The sequence below is a fragment of the Gnatocerus cornutus genome, unplaced genomic scaffold, assembly GCF_029298725.1.
Source record: "Gnatocerus cornutus isolate USDA-ARS CGAHR unplaced genomic scaffold, icGnaCorn1.1 ctg00000021.1, whole genome shotgun sequence".
Taxonomy (NCBI): Eukaryota; Metazoa; Arthropoda; class Insecta; order Coleoptera; family Tenebrionidae; genus Gnatocerus; species Gnatocerus cornutus.
Window position 1 is genome coordinate 3285961 of NW_028275373.1, and position 13939 is coordinate 3299899.

Consider the following 13939-nt stretch of genomic DNA (forward strand, 5'->3'; position numbering starts at 1 on the left):
CAAAATATGCGGTTTTCTCTAAGAATTTTGATGATTTCGTGCAGAATTCTGCTGTTTTCTTGCAATTCAGCCGTTGAATCTTGGTGAAAAGTGATGATTTTGTAGATTTCGTGCTCTTCTTTGCGAATTCAAGCCAGAAAACAACGAAAATCGGCGAGAAATCGTCGTTTTGCATCGAAATATGCGGTTTTCTGTAAGAATTTTGATGATTTCGTGCAGAATTCTGCTGTTTTCTTGCAATTCAGCCGTTGAATCTTGGTAAAAAGTCATGATTTTGTAGATTTCGTGCTCTTCTTTGCGAATTCAAGCCAGAAAACAACGAAAATCGGCGAGAAATCGTCGTTTTGCATCGAAATATGCGGTTTTCTCTAAGAATTTTGACGATTTCGTGCAGAATTCCGCTGTTTTCTTGCAATTCAGCCGTTGAATCTTGGTAAAAAGTCATGATTTTGTAGATTTCGTGCTCTTCTTTGCAAATTCATGCCAGAAAACAACGAAAATCGGCGAGAAATCGTTGTTTTGCATCGAAATATGCGGTTTTCTGTAAGAATTTTGATGATTTCGTGCAGAATTCTGCTGTTTTCTTGCAATTCAGCCGTAGAATCTTGGTAAAAAGTCATGATTTTGTAGATTTCGTGCTCGTCTTTGCGAATTCAATCCAGAAAACAACGAAAATCGGCGAGAAATCGTCGTTTTGCATCGAAATATGCGGTTTTCTCTAAGAATTTTGACGATTTCGTGCAGAATTCTGCTGTTTTCTTGCAATTCAGCTGTTGAATCTTGGTAAAAAGTCATGATTTTGTAGATTTCGTGCTCTTCTTGGCGAATTCAAGATAGAAAACAACGAAAATCGGCGAGAAATCGTTGTTTTGCATCGAAATATGCAGTTTTCTCTGAGAATTTTGATGATTTCGTGCAGAATTCTGCTGTTTTCTTGCAATTCAGCCGTTGAATCTTGGTAAAAAGTCATGATTTTGTAGATTTCGTGCTCTTCTTTGCGAATTCAAGCCAGAAAACAACGAAAATCGGCGAGAAATCGTCGTTTTGCATCGAAATATGCGGTTTTCTGTAAGAATTTTGATGATTTCGTGCAGAATTCTGCTGTTTTCTTGCAATTCAGCCGTAGAATCTTGGTAAAAAGTGATGATTTTGTAGATTTCGTGCTCTTCTTTGCGAATTCAAGCCAGATAACAACGAAAATCGGCGAGAAATCGTTGTTTTGCATCGAAATATGCGGTTTTCTGTAAGAATTTTGATGATTTCGTGCAGAATTCTGCTGTTTTCTTGCAATTCAGCCGTTGAATCTTGGTAAAAAGTCATGATTTTGTAGATTTCGTGTTCTTCTTTGCGAATTCAAGCCAGAAAACAACGAAAATCGGCGAGAAATCGTCGATTTGCATCGAAAAATGCGGTTTTCTGTAAGAATTTTGATGATTTCGTGCAGAATTCTGCGGTTTTCTTGCAATTCAGCTGTTGAATCTTAGTAAAAAGTCATGATTTTGTAGATCTCGTGCTCTTCTTTGCGAATTCAAGCCAGAAAACAACGAAAATAGGCGAGAAATCGTCGTTTTGCATCGAAATATGCGGTTTTCTGTAAGAATTTTGATGATTTCGTGCAGAATTCTGCTGTTTTCTTGCAATTCAGCTGTTGAATCTTGGTAAAAAGTCATGATTTTGTAGATTTCGTGCTCTTCTTTGCGAATTCAAGCCAGAAAACAACGAAAATCGGCGAGAAATAATCGTTTTGCATCGAAATATGCGGTTTTCTGTAAGAATTTTGACGATTTTGTGCAGAATTCTGCTGTTTTCTTGCAATTCAGCCGTAGAATCTTGGTAAAAAGTGATGATTTTGTGGATTTCGTGCTCTTCTTTGCGAATTCAAGCCAGAAAACAACGAAAATCGGCGAGAAATCGTTGTTTTGCATCGAAATATGCGGTTTTCTGTAAGAATTTTGATAATTTCGTGCAGAATTCTGCGGTTTTCTTGCAATTCAGCCGTTGAATCTAGATAAAAAGTCATGATTTTGTAGATTTCGTGCTCTTCTTTGCGAATTCAAGCCAAAAAACAGCGAAAATCGGCGAGAAATCGTTGTTTTGCATCGAAATATGCGGTTTTCTGTAAGAATTTTGATGATTTCGTGCAGAATTCTGCTGTTTTCTTGCAATTCAGCCGTTGAATCTAGGTAAAAAGTCATGATTTTGTAGATTTCGTGCTCTTCTTGGCGAATTCAAGATAGAAAACAACGAAGATCGGCGAGAAATCGTTGTTTTGCATTGAAATATGCAGTTTTCTCTAAGAATTTTGATGATTTTGTGCAGAATTCTGCTGTTTTCTTGCAATTCAGCCGTTGAATCTTGGTAAAAAGTCATGATTTTGTAGATTTCGTGCTCTTCTTTGCGAATTCAAGATAGAAAACAACGAAAATCAGCGAGAAAACGTCGTTTTGCATTGAAATATGCGGTTTTCTCTAAGAATTTTGATGATTTCGTGCAGAATTCTGCTGTTTTCTTGCAATTCAGCCGTTGAATCTTGGTAAAAAGTCATGATTTTGTAGATTTCGTGCTCCTCTTTGCAAATTCATGCCAGAAAACAACGAAAATCGGCGAGAAATCGTCGTTTTGCATCGAAATATGCGGTTTTCTGTAAGAATTTTGATGATTTCGTGCAGAATTCTGCTGTTTTCTTGCAATTCAGCCGTTGAATCTTGGTAAAACGTCATGATTTTGTAGATTTCGGGCTCTTCTTTGCAAATTCAAACCAGAAAACAACGAAAATCGGCGAGAAAACGTCGTTTTGCATCGAAATATGCGGTTTTCTGTAAGAATTTTGATGATTTCGTGCAGAATTCTGCTGTTTTCTTGCAATTCAGCTGTTGAATCTTGGAAAAAAGTCATGATTTTGTAGATTTCGTGCTCTTCTTTGCGAATTCAAGCCAGAAAACAACGAAAATCGGCGAGAAATCGTCGTTTTGCATCGAAATATGCGGTTTTCTGTAAGAATTTTGATGATTTCGTGCAGAATTCTGCTGTTTTCTTGCAATTCAGCCGTAGAATCTTGGTAAAAAGTGATGATTTTGTAGATTTCGTGCTCTTCTTTGCGAATTCAAGCCAGAAAACAACAAAAATCGGCGAGAAATCGATGTTTTGCATCGAAATATGCGGTTTTCTGTAAGAATTTTGATGATTTCGTGCAGAATTCTGCTGTTTTCTTGCAATTCAGCAGTTGAATCTTGGTAAAAAGTCATGATTTTGTAGATTTCGTGCTCTTCTTTGCGAATTCAAGCCAGAAAACAACGAAAATCGGCGAGAAATCGACGTTTTGCATCGAAAAATGCGGTTTTCTGTAAGAATTTTGATGATTTCGTGCAGAATTCTGCTGTTTTCTTGCGATTCAGCCGTTGAATCTTGGTAAAAAGTCATGATTTTGTAGATTTCGTGCTCTTCTTTGCGAATTCAAGCCAGAAAACAACGAAAATCGGCGAGAAATCGTCGTTTTGCATCGAAATATGCGGTTTTCTGTAAGAATTTTGATGATTTCGTGCAGAATTCTGCTGTTTTCTTGCAATTCAGCCGTTGAATCTTGGTAAAAAGTGATGATTTTGTAGATTTCGTGCTCTACTTTGCGAATTCAAGCCAGAAAACAACGAAAATCGGCGAGAAATCGTCGTTTTGCATCGAAATATGCGGATTTCTCTAAGAATTTTGACGATTTCGTGCAGAATTCTGCTGTTTTCTTGCAATTCAGCTGTTGAATCTTGGTAAAAAGTCATGATTTTGTAGATTTCCTGCTCTTCTTGGCGAATTCAAGATAGAAAACAACGAAAATCGGCGAGAAATCGTTGTTTTGCATCGAAATATGCAGTTTTCTCTGAGAATTTTGATGATTTCGTGCAGAATTCTGCTGTTTTCTTGCAATTCAGCCGTTGAATCTTGGTAAAAAGTTATGATTTTGTAGATTTCGTGCTCTTCTTTGCGAATTCAAGCCAGAAAACAACGAAAATCGGCGAGAAATCGTTGTTTTGCATCGAAATATGCAGTTTTCTCTGAGAATTTTGATGATTTCGTGCAGAATTCTGCTGTTTTCTTGCAATTCAGCCGTTGAATCTTGGTAAAAAGTCATGATTTTGTAGATTTCGTGCTCTTCTTTGCGAATTCAAGCCAGAAAACAACGAAAATCGGCGAGAAATCGTCGTTTTGCATCAAAATATGCAGTTTTCTGTAAGAATTTTGATGATTTCGTGCAGAAGTCTGCTGTTTTCTTGCAATTCAGCCGTAGAATCTTGGTAAAAAGTGATGATTTTGTAGATTTCGTGCTCTTCTTTGCGAATTCAAGCCAGAAAACAACGGTAATCGGCGAGAAATCGTTGTTTTGCATCGAAATATGCGGTTTTCTGTAAGAATTTTGATGATTTCGTGCAGAATTCTGCTGTTTTCTTGCAATTCAGCCGTAGAATCTTGGTAAAAAGTGATGATTTTGTAGATTTTGTGCTCTTCTTTGCGAATTCAAGCCAGAAAACAACGAAAATCGGCGAGAAATCGTTGTTTTGCATCGAAATATGCGGTTTTCTGTAAGAATTTTGATAATTTCGTGCAGAATTCTGCGGTTTTCTTGCAATTCAGCCGTTGAATCTAGGTAAAAAGTCATGATTTTGTAGATTTCGTGCTCTTCTTTGCGAATTCAAGCCAAAAAAACGGCGAAAATCGGCGAAAAATCGTTGTTTTGCATCGAAATATGCGGTTTTCTGTAAGAATTTTGATGATTTCGTGTAGAATTCTGCTGTTTTCTTGCAATTCAGCCGTTGAATCTAGGTAAAAAGTCATGATTTTGTAGATTTCGTGCTCTTCTTGGCGAATTCAAGATAGAAAACAACGAAGATCGGCGAGAAATCGTTGTTTTGCATTGAAATATGCAGTTTTCTCTAGGAATTTTGATGATTTTGTGCAGAATTCTGCTGTTTTCTTGCAATTCAGCCGTTGAATCTTGGTAAAAAGTCATGATTTTGTAGATTTCGTGCTCTTCTTTGCGAATTCAAGATAGAAAACAACGAAAATCAGCGAGAAAACGTCGTTTTGCATCGAAATATGCGGTTTTCTCTAAGAATTTTGATGATTTCGTGCAGAATTCTGCTGTTTTCTTGCAATTCAGCCGTTGAATCTTGGTAAAAAGTCATGATTTTGTAGATTTCGTGCTCCTCTTTGCGAATTCAAGCCAAAAAACCACGAAAATCGGCGAGAAATCGTCGTTTTGCATCGAAATATGCGGTCTTCTCTAAGAATTTTGATGATTTCGTGCAGAATTCTGCTGTTTTCTTGCAATTCAGCCGTTGAATCTTGGTAAAAAGTCATGATTTTGTAGATTTCGTGCTTCTCTTTGCGAATTCAAGCCAAAAAACCACGAAAATCGGCGAGAAATCGTCGTTTTGCATCGAAATATGCGGTCTTCTCTAAGAATTTTGATGATTTCGTGCAGAATTCTGCTGTTTTCTTGCAATTCAGCCGTTGAATCTTGGTAAAAAGTCATGATTTTGTAGATTTCGTGCTCTTCTTTGCAAATTCATGCCAGAAAACAACGAAAATCGGCGAGAAATCGTCGTTTTGCATCGAAATATGCGGTTTTCTGTAAGAATTTTGATGATTTCGTGCAGAATTCTGCTGTTTTCTTGCAATTCAGCCGTTGAATCTTGGTAAAACGTCATGATTTTGTAGATTTCGGGCTCTTCTTTGCAAATTCAAACCAGAAAACAACGAAAATCGGCGAGAAATCGTCGTTTTGCATCGAAATATGCGGTTTTCTGTAAGAATTTTGATGATTTCGTGCAGAATTCTGCTGTTTTCTTGCAATTCAGCTGTTGAATCTTGGTAAAAAGTCATGATTTTGTAGATTTCGTGCTCTTCTTTGCGAATTCAAGCCAGAAAACAACGAAAATCGGCGAGAAATCGTCGTTTTGCATCGAAATATGCGGTTTTCTGTAAGAATTTTGATGATTTCGTGCAGAATTCTGCTGTTTTCTTGCAATTCAGCCGTAGAATCTTGGTAAAAAGTGATGATTTTGTAGATTTCGTGCTCTTCTTTGCGAATTCAAGCCAGAAAACAACGAAAATCGGCGAGAAATCGTTGTTTTGCATCGAAATATGCGGTTTTCTGTAAGAATTTTGATGATTTCGTGCAGAATTCTGCTGTTTTCTTGCAATTCAGCCGTTGAATCTTGGTAAAAAGTCATGATTTTGTAAATTTCGTGCTCTTCTTTGCGAATTCAAGCCAGAAAACAACGAAAATCGGCGAGAAATCGTCGTTTTGCATCGAAATATGCGGTTTTCTGTAAGAATTTTGACGATTTTGTGCAGAATTCTGCTGTTTTCTTGCAATTCAGCCGTTGAATCTTGGTAAAAAGTCATGATTTTGTAGATTTCGTGCTCTTCTTTGCGAATTCAAGCCAGAAAACCACGAAAATCGGCGAGAAATCGTCGTTTTGCATCGAAATATGCGGTTTTCTCTAAGAATTTTGATGATTTCGTGCAGAATTCTGCTGTTTTCTTGCAATTCAGCCGTTGAATCTTGGTAAAAAGTGATGATTTTGTAGATTTCGTGCTCTTCTTTGCGAATTCAAGCCAGAAAACAACGAAAATCGGCGAGAAATCGTCGTTTTGCATCGAAATATGCGGATTTCTCTAAAAATTTTGACGATTTCGTGCAGAATTCTGCTGTTTTCTTGCAATTCAGCTGTTGAATCTTGGTAAAAAGTCATGATTTTGTAGATTTCGTGCTCTTCTTGGTGAACTCAAGATAGAAAACAACGAAAATCGGCGAGAAATCGTTGTTTTGCATCGAAATATGCAGTTTTCTCTGAGAATTTTGATGATTTCGTGCAGAATTCTGCTGTTTTCTTGCAATTCAGCCGTTGAATCTTGGTAAAAAGTCATGATTTTGTAGATTTCGTGCTCTTCTTTGCGAATTCAAGCCAGAAAACAACGAAAATCGGCGAGAAATCGTCGTTTTGCATCGAAATATGCGGTTTTCTGTAAGAATTTTGATGATTTCGTGCAGAATTCTGCTGTTTTCTTGCAATTCAGCCGTTGAATCTTGGTAAAAAGTCATGATTTTGTAGATTTCGTGCTCTTCTTTGCGAATTCAAGCCAGAAAACAACGAAAATCGGCGAGAAATCGACGTTTTGCATCGAAAAATGCGGTTTTCTGTAAGAATTTTGATGATTTCGTGCAGAATTCTGCTGTTTTCTTGCGATTCAGCCGTTGAATCTTGGTAAAAAGTCATGATTTTGTAGATTTCGTGCTCTTCTTTGCGAATTCAAGCCAGAAAACAACGAAAATCGGCGAGAAATCGTCGTTTTGCATCGAAATATGCGGTTTTCTGTAAGAATTTTGACGATTTTGTGCAGAATTCTGCTGTTTTCTTGCAATTCAGCTGTTGAATCTTGGTAAAAAGTCATGATTTTGTAGATTTCGTGCTCTTCTTTGCGAATTCAAGCCAGAAAACAACGAAAATCGGCGAGAAATCGTCGTTTTGCATCGAAATATGCGGTTTTCTGTAAGAATTTTGATGATTTCGTGCAGAATTCTGCTGTTTTCTTGCAATTCAGCCGTTGAATCTTGGTAAAAAGTCATGATTTTGTAGATTTCGTGCTCTTCTTTGCGAATTCAAGCCAGAAAACAACGAAAATCGGCGAGAAATCGTTGTTTTGCATCGAAATATGCGGTTTTCTGTAAGAATTTTGATGATTTCGTGCAGAATTCTGCTGTTTTCTTGCAATTCAGCCGTTGAATCTTGGTAAAAAGTCATGATTTTGTAGATTTCGTGCTCTTCTTTGCGAATTCAAGCCAGAAAACAACGAAAATCGGCGAGAAATCGTCGTTTTGCATCGAAATATGCGGTTTTCTGTAAGAATTTTGACGATTTTGTGCAGAATTCTGCTGTTTTCTTGCAATTCAGCCGTTGAATCTTGGTAAAAAGTCATGATTTTGTAGATTTCGTGCTCTTCTTTGCGAATTCAAGCCAGAAAACCACGAAAATCGGCGAGAAATCGTCGTTTTGCATCGAAATATGCGGTTTTCTCTAAGAATTTTGATGATTTCGTGCAGAATTCTGCTGTTTTCTTGCAATTCAGCCGTTGAATCTTGGTAAAAAGTGATGATTTTGTAGATTTCGTGCTTTTCTTTGCGAATTCAAGCCAGAAAACAACGAAAATCGGCGAGAAATTGTCGTTTTGCATCGAAATATGCGGATTTCTCTAAGAATTTTGACGATTTCGTGCAGAATTCTGCTGTTTTCTTGCAATTGAGCTGTTGAATCTTGGTAAAAAGTCATGATTTTGTAGATTTCGTGCTCTTCTTGGTGAATTCAAGATAGAAAACAACGAAAATCGGCGAGAAATCGTTGTTTTGCATCGAAATATGCAGTTTTCTGTAAGAATTTTGATGATTTCGTGCAGAAGTCTGCTGTTTTCTTGCAATTCAGCCGTAGAATCTTGGTAAAAAGTCATGATTTTGTAGATTTCGTGCTCTTCTTTGCGAATTCAAGCCAGAAAACAACGAAAATCGGCGAGAAATCGTCGTTTTGCATCGAAATATGCGGTTTTCTGTAAGAATTTTGATGATTTCGTGCAGAATTCTGCTGTTTTCTTGCAATTCAGCCGTAGAATCTTGGTAAAAAGTGATGATTTTGTAGATTTCGTGCTCTTCTTTGCGAATTCAAGCCAGAAAACAACGAAAATCGTCGAGAAATCGTCGTTTTGCATCGAAATATGCGGTTTTCTCTAAGAATTTTGACGATTTCGTGCAGAATTCTGCTGTTTTCTTGCAATTCAGCCGTTGAATCTTGGTAAAAAGTCATGATTTTGTAGATTTCCTGCTCTTCTTGGCGAATTCAAGATAGAAAACAACGAAAATCGGCGAGAAATCGTTGTTTTGCATCGAAATATGCAGTTTTCTCTGAGAATTTTGATGATTTCGTGCAGAATTCTGCTGTTTTCTTGCAATTCAGCCGTTGAATCTTGGTAAAAAGTTATGATTTTGTAGATTTCGTGCTCTTCTTTGCGAATTCAAGCCAGAAAACAACGAAAATCGGCGAGAAATCGTTGTTTTGCATCGAAATATGCAGTTTTCTCTGAGAATTTTGATGATTTCGTGCAGAATTCTGCTGTTTTCTTGCAATTCAGCCGTTGAATCTTGGTAAAAAGTCATGATTTTGTAGATTTCGTGCTCTTCTTTGCGAATTCAAGCCAGAAAACAACGAAAATCGGCGAGAAATCGTCGTTTTGCATCAAAATATGCAGTTTTCTGTAAGAATTTTGATGATTTCGTGCAGAAGTCTGCTGTTTTCTTGCAATTCAGCCGTAGAATCTTGGTAAAAAGTGATGATTTTGTAGATTTCGTGCTCTTCTTTGCGAATTCAAGCCAGAAAACAACGGTAATCGGCGAGAAATCGTTGTTTTGCATCGAAATATGCGGTTTTCTGTAAGAATTTTGATGATTTCGTGCAGAATTCTGCTGTTTTCTTGCAATTCAGCCGTAGAATCTTGGTAAAAAGTGATGATTTTGTAGATTTTGTGCTCTTCTTTGCGAATTTAAGCCAGAAAACAACGAAAATCGGCGAGAAATCGTTGTTTTGCATCGAAATATGCGGTTTTCTGTAAGAATTTTGATAATTTCGTGCAGAATTCTGCGGTTTTCTTGCAATTCAGCCGTTGAATCTAGGTAAAAAGTCATGATTTTGTAGATTTCGTGCTCTTCTTTGCGAATTCAAGCCAAAAAAACGGCGAAAATCGGCGAAAAATCGTTGTTTTGCATCGAAATATGCGGTTTTCTGTAAGAATTTTGATGATTTCGTGTAGAATTCTGCTGTTTTCTTGCAATTCAGCCGTTGAATCTAGGTAAAAAGTCATGATTTTGTAGATTTCGTGCTCTTCTTGGCGAATTCAAGATAGAAAACAACGAAGATCGGCGAGAAATCGTTGTTTTGCATTGAAATATGCAGTTTTCTCTAGGAATTTTGATGATTTTGTGCAGAATTCTGCTGTTTTCTTGCAATTCAGCCGTTGAATCTTGGTAAAAAGTCATGATTTTGTAGATTTCGTGCTCTTCTTTGCGAATTCAAGATAGAAAACAACGAAAATCAGCGAGAAAACGTCGTTTTGCATCGAAATATGCGGTTTTCTCTAAGAATTTTGATGATTTCGTGCAGAATTCTGCTGTTTTCTTGCAATTCAGCCGTTGAATCTTGGTAAAAAGTCATGATTTTGTAGATTTCGTGCTCCTCTTTGCGAATTCAAGCCAAAAAACCACGAAAATCGGCGAGAAATCGTCGTTTTGCATCGAAATATGCGGTCTTCTCTAAGAATTTTGATGATTTCGTGCAGAATTCTGCTGTTTTCTTGCAATTCAGCCGTTGAATCTTGGTAAAAAGTCATGATTTTGTAGATTTCGTGCTTCTCTTTGCGAATTCAAGCCAAAAAACCACGAAAATCGGCGAGAAATCGTCGTTTTGCATCGAAATATGCGGTCTTCTCTAAGAATTTTGATGATTTCGTGCAGAATTCTGCTGTTTTCTTGCAATTCAGCCGTTGAATCTTGGTAAAAAGTCATGATTTTGTAGATTTCGTGCTCTTCTTTGCAAATTCATGCCAGAAAACAACGAAAATCGGCGAGAAATCGTCGTTTTGCATCGAAATATGCGGTTTTCTGTAAGAATTTTGATGATTTCGTGCAGAATTCTGCTGTTTTCTTGCAATTCAGCTGTTGAATCTTGGTAAAAAGTCATGATTTTGTAGATTTCGTGCTCTTCTTTGCGAATTCAAGCCAGAAAACAACGAAAATCGGCGAGAAATCGTCGTTTTGCATCGAAATATGCGGTTTTCTGTAAGAATTTTGATGATTTCGTGCAGAATTCTGCTGTTTTCTTGCAATTCAGCCGTAGAATCTTGGTAAAAAGTGATGATTTTGTAGATTTCGTGCTCTTCTTTGCGAATTCAAGCCAGAAAACAACGAAAATCGGCGAGAAATCGTTGTTTTGCATCGAAATATGCGGTTTTCTGTAAGAATTTTGATGATTTCGTGCAGAATTCTGCTGTTTTCTTGCAATTCAGCCGTTGAATCTTGGTAAAAAGTCATGATTTTGTAAATTTCGTGCTCTTCTTTGCGAATTCAAGCCAGAAAACAACGAAAATCGGCGAGAAATCGTCGTTTTGCATCGAAATATGCGGTTTTCTGTAAGAATTTTGACGATTTTGTGCAGAATTCTGCTGTTTTCTTGCAATTCAGCCGTTGAATCTTGGTAAAAAGTCATGATTTTGTAGATTTCGTGCTCTTCTTTGCGAATTCAAGCCAGAAAACCACGAAAATCGGCGAGAAATCGTCGTTTTGCATCGAAATATGCGGTTTTCTCTAAGAATTTTGATGATTTCGTGCAGAATTCTGCTGTTTTCTTGCAATTCAGCCGTTGAATCTTGGTAAAAAGTGATGATTTTGTAGATTTCGTGCTCTTCTTTGCGAATTCAAGCCAGAAAACAACGAAAATCGGCGAGAAATCGTCGTTTTGCATCGAAATATGCGGATTTCTCTAAAAATTTTGACGATTTCGTGCAGAATTCTGCTGTTTTCTTGCAATTCAGCTGTTGAATCTTGGTAAAAAGTCATGATTTTGTAGATTTCGTGCTCTTCTTGGTGAACTCAAGATAGAAAACAACGAAAATCGGCGAGAAATCGTTGTTTTGCATCGAAATATGCAGTTTTCTCTGAGAATTTTGATGATTTCGTGCAGAATTCTGCTGTTTTCTTGCAATTCAGCCGTTGAATCTTGGTAAAAAGTCATGATTTTGTAGATTTCGTGCTCTTCTTTGCGAATTCAAGCCAGAAAACAACGAAAATCGGCGAGAAATCGTCGTTTTGCATCGAAATATGCGGTTTTCTGTAAGAATTTTGATGATTTCGTGCAGAATTCTGCTGTTTTCTTGCAATTCAGCCGTAGAATCTTGGTAAAAAGTGATGATTTTGTAGATTTCGTGCTCTTCTTTGCGAATTCAAGATAGAAAACAAAGAAAATCAGCGAGAAAACGTCGTTTTGCATCGAAATATGCGGTTTTCTCTAAGAATTTTGATGATTTCGTGCAGCATTCTGCTGTTTTCTTGCAATTCAGCCGTTGAATCTTGGCAAAAAGTCATGATTTTGTAGATTTCGTGCTCTTCTTTGCAAATTCATGCCAGAAAACAACGAAAATCGGCGAGAAATCGTCGTTTTGCATAGAAATATGCGGTTTTCTGTAAGAATTTTGATGATTTCGTGCAGAATTCTGCTGTTTTCTTGCAATTCAGCTGTTGAATCTTGGTAAAAAGTCATGATTTTGTAGATTTCGTGCTCTTCTTTGCGAATTCAAGCCAGAAAACAACGAAAATCGGCGAGAAATCGTCGTTTTGCATCGAAATATGCGGTTTTCTGTAAGAATTTTGATGATTTCGTGCAGAATTCTGCTGTTTTCTTGCAATTCAGCCGTTGAATCTTGGTAAAAAGTCATGATTTTGTAGATTTCGTGCTCTTCTTTGCGAATTCAAGCCAGAAAACAACGAAAATCGGCGAGAAATCGACGTTTTGCATCGAAAAATGCGGTTTTCTGTAAGAATTTTGATGATTTCGTGCAGAATTCTGCTGTTTTCTTGCGATTCAGCCGTTGAATCTTGGTAAAAAGTCATGATTTTGTAGATTTCGTGCTCTTCTTTGCGAATTCAAGCCAGAAAACAACGAAAATCGGCGAGAAATCGTCGTTTTGCATCGAAATATGCGGTTTTCTGTAAGAATTTTGACGATTTTGTGCAGAATTCTGCTGTTTTCTTGCAATTCAGCTGTTGAATCTTGGTAAAAAGTCATGATTTTGTAGATTTCGTGCTCTTCTTTGCGAATTCAAGCCAGAAAACAACGAAAATCGGCGAGAAATCGTCGTTTTGCATCGAAATATGCGGTTTTCTGTAAGAATTTTGATGATTTCGTGCAGAATTCTGCTGTTTTCTTGCAATTCAGCCGTTGAATCTTGGTAAAAAGTCATGATTTTGTAGATTTCGTGCTCTTCTTTGCGAATTCAAGCCAGAAAACAACGAAAATCGGCGAGAAATCGTTGTTTTGCATCGAAATATGCGGTTTTCTGTAAGAATTTTGATGATTTCGTGCAGAATTCTGCTGTTTTCTTGCAATTCAGCCGTTGAATCTTGGTAAAAAGTCATGATTTTGTAGATTTCGTGCTCTTCTTTGCGAATTCAAGCCAGAAAACAACGAAAATCGGCGAGAAATCGTCGTTTTGCATCGAAATATGCGGTTTTCTGTAAGAATTTTGACGATTTTGTGCAGAATTCTGCTGTTTTCTTGCAATTCAGCCGTTGAATCTTGGTAAAAAGTCATGATTTTGTAGATTTCGTGCTCTTCTTTGCGAATTCAAGCCAGAAAACCACGAAAATCGGCGAGAAATCGTCGTTTTGCATCGAAATATGCGGTTTTCTCTAAGAATTTTGATGATTTCGTGCAGAATTCTGCTGTTTTCTTGCAATTCAGCCGTTGAATCTTGGTAAAAAGTGATGATTTTGTAGATTTCGTGCTTTTCTTTGCGAATTCAAGCCAGAAAACAACGAAAATCGGCGAGAAATTGTCGTTTTGCATCGAAATATGCGGATTTCTCTAAGAATTTTGACGATTTCGTGCAGAATTCTGCTGTTTTCTTGCAATTCAGCTGTTGAATCTTGGTAAAAAGTCATGATTTTGTAGATTTCGTGCTCTTCTTGGTGAATTCAAGATAGAAAACAACGAAAATCGGCGAGAAATCGTTGTTTTGCATCGAAATATGCAGTTTTCTGTAAGAATTTTGATGATTTCGTGCAGAAGTCTGCTGTTTTCTTGCAATTCAGCCGTAGAATCTTGGTAAAAAGTCATGATTTTGTAGATTTCGT